Source organism: Strigops habroptila, chromosome 20 (genome assembly GCF_004027225.2).
Source record: "Strigops habroptila isolate Jane chromosome 20, bStrHab1.2.pri, whole genome shotgun sequence".
NCBI lineage: Eukaryota > Metazoa > Chordata > Aves > Psittaciformes > Psittacidae > Strigops > Strigops habroptila.
In genome coordinates this window covers 2,347,477-2,353,859 of record NC_044296.2, presented here as the reverse complement: position 1 = coordinate 2,353,859, position 6,383 = coordinate 2,347,477, and positions in this window count along the sequence as shown.

Below are 6,383 nucleotides of genomic sequence, written 5' to 3'. Positions count from 1 at the left end.
CCGCGCTCGGGGATCGATCTCCCGCGCCCCGCGGTCAGGCCAGCATGATGCGCCGCGCCCGCCCGCCCCAGCCCGGCTCGGAGCGCTGCGGAGCGGGGAGCGCGGAGCGGGGCGCGGGGCGCGGTGCGGGAGCTCGGAGCGGCTGCAGCGCGCCTCGGCCACCGGCTCCCGGCAGCCTCGCTCTGGGCCGCGGCGTGACGTCAGCGCCGCTCCGCCCCCCCCCCAACCGAGTCGCCCCCCCAACCTCTCCCGGTGAGAGCGGGGGGGACACGGGACGGGCGGGGGCAGCGCGGAGCTGCCGGCGGTGCCCGGCACACGGCGGGACCGCCCCGAGCCCTGACCCCCGCCTCGGTGACCCCCCGCCCCGCGGTGACCTTCTTCTTAGAGGGTGCTCCTCTCCCCCCGTACCGAGGTGACCCCCCGCACCCAGTGCGCATCTGGCGACGCTGCACGACTGTGCCCACCTTGCCTCGCACACCTGGCTGAACCCCCGCCGGTGCGCCTGCGCCCAGGTCCCCAGCACCCGCCTGCGCCCCCTCTGATCCCTCCCAAAGGCCTGGCTGCCCTCGCCCACCCCAAACAGCTCCCCTTGTTTCCCCACGCGTGTCCTCTGGGTACCCGGCGGGCACTGCTGACGTTCTCGGGCAGCGGAGGGGACCGGGAGTTGCCAGAGTGGGGCCTTGGCACAGAGTGAGGGGCAGATGTTCATACGTGGGGTGGCATACGGTGCTGTGCTGTGCTGCAGGGCCCTGTGCAGAGGTGGTGGGGAATGGAAAAAGGAAAGAGGGAAAGGAAAAAGAGAAAGGGATAATGGAAATGAAAGGGAAAAGGAAGAGGAAAGGGATAATGGAAATGAAAGGGAAATGGGAATGGGGAAAGGGAATGGGGAAAGAGGAAAGGGGAAATGGAAAAGAAAAAGGAAAATGGAAATGGAAATGAAAATGGAAATGAAAGAGGAAAGAAAAGGGGAAAAGTAAAGGTGAAAGGGAAATAGGAGGGGAAAAGGAAGGGGAAAAGGAAAAAGAAAGGGAAGCAGAAAGGTAAAGGTGAAAGGGAAATGGAAAGGGAAAGGGGAGGGGAAAAGGACGGGGAAAAGGAAAAAGAAAGGGAAAGGGAAAGAGAAAGGGAAAGGGAAAGGGAAAGGGAAAGGGAAAGGGAAGGGAAAGGGAAAGGGAAAGGAAGGCAGACAGGATGAAGAGGCGACGCGAGCCGGGCCCAGGCCCCGGCCGGGCCGGGCCTTGATCCTTCTCAGGGACGTTTCCGGCCGCTCCCGGCCCCGCCGACCCGAACCGGACTCCCCCCGACCCAGAGCGCCGGCGGAAGCGGCTTCTACATTTCCCGGCCGTGCTCCGTCCCCCAGGCCGGGCCGCGCCGGTTTCCCAAGCTTTATTGAAACACCGAACAGATAAAAACGAACTCTGCGGATGTGTCCCGCTAGCCTCGGTCCCCGGGCGCTGCCGGGCTCCAGGCGGCCCCAGGCGGCCGAGGCGGGTCCGGGCGGGCCTGGGAGCTCCGGCGGCGGCACTCCGCGGCAGGTCCCGGCTCTCCGGGGCGGGAGCCTCGGGCCGGTGCTCAGGGTGTCACCCGGCTCCGCAGTGAAGAGTTCAGCAAAAATTAACATCCCATCCAAGCGCAGAGCATTTAACCCAACCCAGCCCATTCATCGTATCCTATCCCACTCATGCCATCCATCCCATCCGGTCCGTCCCATCCCGTCCCCGGGAAGCCGGTTAAGTGACCAATACAATAAAATAAAGCGCCGTCAGTTCCCGAGCGCCGCACAGGGCTGTCACCGTGGAGCAGATGATGAACCGGGAGGAATGTTGGGGAGGTGGTGGTGGGAGTCCCCTCGGAGCCTTTTCTGCCCCTGTTAGCCCCCTATACCACGGTCCAGCCAGGATGTGGGAGGAATCCGGCTCCGCTCCCATCTCTCAGCCCTGATGTGGCCCTGTCGGGAGGGGCCGTGGGCCATGAGCGGGACCCTGAAATCGGGAGGGAGTTGCGTCCTGGGGGCTCCGGTGGGGATGCGAAGTCCTCGATATCCAGGTGACCGACGGGGAGAAGCTTCCAGGCAGGTAATGGGACACGGAGCCGGGCAGGGATAGGCAGAGGGGCCTGGAACCGAGCAGGGATGGGCAGGGGGTCCGAAGCCTGGCAGGGATAGGCGGGGCGGTATAGAGCCGGACGGGGATGGGCAGGGGGAGTACAGAGCCAAGCAGGGATGGGGGGGGGGGGTGTCCGGAGTCGGGAAGGGGTGGGCAGGGGGTTCCGGAGCCGGGCAGGGATAGGCAGGGGGAGCCTGAGGCCAGGCAGCGCCAGAAGATGCTGAGGGGGGGTGTCGAGGTGCGCAGCGAGGAAGGAGGTGGGGAACAAACCAGGGATAAAGCGGCCGCGTCTGGAAGGGTTTCATTGAGTGTAATAATGGCGATAGAGCATCGACCGGCCCATCGACCGCCCATCGATAGATCTATCCCTGCAGCTGCCCACGCTCCCGCCGTCCTGCACAGCGTCCGCGGCTCGGGCTCACGCCTCCCGCCGCTCCCCAGCACCGCCAGGCCCGCAGCACCGCGTCCCCGTCCCGCCCCACGGCAGGCGCTGGACTCTGCCCTCCGCCGAGCTTTGCACCGAGCAAGCAACAAATAAAAAGAGAGAGACTTTTTAGTAATCAGTGCGACATAATTGAGTAATGCCCCACGTCCGTGTCCCCTGCCCACCCCCCTCCGGCTCTTCCCCGATCGATGCAATATCATTAGGCGAGAGCCACCGAAACCCGCGGGGCTGGGGGAGCGGGGCGGCGGCGGGAGCTCCCCGGGCCGGGCCCGAGCCCAGGCCGCTGCCGGTGTGTGTGATCCCGGAGCCCGGCCGGGTTCGCTGCCTCCGCGGCGGCCCCAGCCCGGAGGAAGCCCCACGGAGAGCCCAGAGGCTCCGGCGATGGGCCGGGTCGCAGCGTGGGGAAGAGGCCCGGTCTCCATTCGCCAGCTGGATGCTATTGATCCCTTCCCTCGCCTCCTTTTTCTTCCCGAGCTCCCTTTTCCTATTTAATTCCCGTCCCTCTGCTCCTCCGCAGCCGCCCGGGCAGCGCTCAGAGGGGAGCCGGCCAGTGCCGCTACCCTGGGGCGGGGAGTGCGGAGCGGGGGTAACAGGTCCGGGGCAGCCTCCGCCAGTCCCGCCCCCCCCAACCCTTCCGGCGCAACCGAGGTCTTCGTTTCGACGTGACGAGTGGGGAGAAGGCGCAGCGGGGCGGGCCCATCAGCTGCCCCCAAAAACCCTTCTGACAGCGTAGAGTCCCCCATCAGTCCATCCCACCGCTGCCCCTAGGGCGGAGCGGGGCTCCCGGGGCTGCCCGCACTAGAGACGCGATCCCGTTCCCGGCTGGTCCGGGCAGGAGGCCGCGGCGAGGCCGGGCGGGCGGCCCCGGAGCCCGGGGAAGGTTGTGTGGGGGGCAGGACGCGGTGCCTACTCCCTGCCTGTACCGCTCCCTTCGGGGGCCGTACGGCTGCGCGGCTCCGCGATTGCTTTGCGCTCCAATCTATTTTATTTTTATTTTATTTTTTATATATATATATATATTTAATTTTTTTTCCCTCACTTAGGAACAGCTCGAAAGCACAAACGACACCGCCAGAAATACATCCAGCGGCGCGGGCAGTCGGCGAGCAGGTACAAGGCAGGGACTAAATAAACCAGTTTATTTTGCCGGGCAGGGAAGGAGAAGGAGTCAGTTCCTCGCCCCCCTCCATAGCAATGCCCGTCTAGCAGCCCAAGTTCCTTAAAGTTCTTTAAGGCTTCAAAATAACAGCCCCATCGCCTGGCAGGTGAATTATTTAGTGCCTGTAGATTCCTCGCAAACCCTTTCATTTCGGTTCCAAATCTTCCCCAGCCCAGCTTTTGCCTATGGACGTCTCGATTTTACAACAATCAAGCGGGAGGCAAAGAGCGTGGCAATTTCTGCTAATCGATTTTCCATACAATGGGCCCCAGATGATGTTTTAAAATGTGAGAAACTAAAATGTGTTGGTTTAAATAAGACTTTTGCAATCAATAGCTTTTAAAAAAAGAGACTTTGATACCGGTTCTTGAAGGGGATTCAAACGCTTTCGCTTCCAAAACAAAACAAGGCAGAAAAGAAAAAAAACCCAAACCAGCCACGCCGGAAAAGTTCCGCCCGGATTTGGGGTTATTAAAGCGGGATATGGAGAAACCCGCTGCGGGGGGGCGGGGAGGTGGGGTGGGTGGCAGCGCCGGGACCGGAGCCCCCATCCCCGCCGCTCCCGTTGCGCGACCCGGGCCTCCGCGCGGCTCCGCCAATCCCCCGCCGTCGCGGGCGGGGGTCGTGCTGCGTGTCTGTCCGTGTCCCACCCCCCCTACCCCCCCGGGGTCTCCCCGGCTTTTTCGGGTTCAATTTCCCCTTCCCCGCTTTCCCCGCTTGGCTCCGGGTTTGTGGCGTTTTGGGCAGGAATCCAGGAATCCAGCCGGGAAAAACTCTGGCCCTTTCCCCACCGACCTTTTCCTCTGCTTAAAATCCACCCCCTCGGCCGCCCCACGGTGATCTGCGCCCTCGGCGGTTATTTAAAGATAATTTTAGCTGCAAGATCAGGCCCTTTCCCCGCCTTTCCTGGCTCCTTTTCCTTTCCTTTTGCAGGATATAAAAATATATATATTAATTTTTTTTTGTTGTTGTTAATTCCCCCCTGTGAAAAATTTCTCACTCTGCAGAATCGGCCCCGGAGGCGTTTAGGGAGAGCAACAGCCCGTGGGGACGGGTCGGGAGCTGCCCCTCCATCCCGCCTCTGCCGCCCGCCTTCCCCCGGGCTCGGCGGGTGGCGCCGGGGCCGGGCAGGGAGCGGGGAAAAGCGGCAACAACGGGGAGAAATCTAGCGGTGCGGCGGCGGGGAGGGGGCAGCGAGAGAATCGGCCCCTCCACAGCCTTTCCGGAGACTTTTCTCGTTTACATCGAAACTTTGAGCCGCCCCGAAACTCGGCAGCCGGGAGCGACGGGGCGGCGGCGGGGCGCGGGGCCGGGGTGGGTGGGTTTGTCCGTCCAGTTTCACCCAGGGGAGGGCAATTTGAGGACCGGAGGTTGCTCTTTTCGATGTAACCCCCGCAGGTTTTCCCCGAACGACGCGGCCCCACATTGCGCCGGCGCAGCCCCGGACGGGGCCAGGCGCCCTCGGGGCCCCGCATCCCGCCGCGGCGGCGGCCGGGCCGGGTACTCTGCCCCCAGCTCCGGGAACACCGGCGAGGGCCTGCGGGAGCCTATTTCAACCGCAATTTGTTTTCAAAACTTCCCGGCGGAGCAGCCCTGAACTTTACACCCTGGCAGCGGCACGGGGAGGGCTCAGCCCTTTTTTTGCCCCCCGCCTTTTTGGGGGAAATGTGGTGAAAATTTCGGGGGTTTCGCCCAGCTCTGAGGTGAGAGATGTTTTTTTTCCTCCTCCCTCCGGTCCCTTCTGTTCCTTTCACCGGTCTGGCCGGGCCGTGCCTAAACCGGGCTGGAGTGCGGGTGGATTAACCACAACGTGAGACATTCAACGACTTTGCCCATGCTTTGCGGGGCAGGGGGTCCCCCAGACTTCCGAAATGGCACCATCGCACCACCCCCCTCGCCTCTGCCCTCTCTCACTTTTCGATCTTTGTGCGTTTCGGGGAGCCTCAAACCCTAGTCTCTGAGCACCCCAAAGGCTCTTCCAGCACTCCCGGGAAAGTCCGGGGGGTCCGGGATCGAGAAGCCGGGGCCGGTGCGTTGTGAAACATCGAAAAAACGAGAAGAACCGGGCGTTTTCCTCCGCACTGCAGCGCGGTCCTGCATCACACCGTGCACCGACAGCATGCGAATTCACTGGAGTTATTTTATACATAATATATATTAAAATTTATATAGAAAGAGACCGTATTTATTTTATATATATGCCATATATATATAGTTATTATTGTCTTTGTTTCTCTGTATTTCCCGCAGGTGTTTTCCTGGCGCCGCAAGGCTCCTTCTCCTTGCTCAGGAAGTGTCTCTGCTTTTTCGAAAGACCCCGTTCCTGGAACTTTTCTCCCCTCTCCCCGCTATCTGCTCCGGCTCGGCGGCACCTCGGAGCGGCCCGGGGAGGGGGGTCCGAGCCCGGAGTCCCCCCGGTTCCCGCAGCTCAGCCCCCATACCAGGTAACTCTGCTCCCCGGGGCAGCGCATCTTGCGGCAAGATCCAGGGAGATTGCGGGGGGACAACCAGGGGTAGGGGACAGGCAGGGGCAGGGGACAGGCAGGTGTAGGGGCAAGCAGAGGTAGAGGACAGGCAGGGGTAGGGGCAGGCAGGGGTAGGAGCAGACAAAGGTAGGGGACAGGCAGGAGCAGAGGACAAGCAGAGAACAGGCAGGGGTAGGGGACAGGCAGGG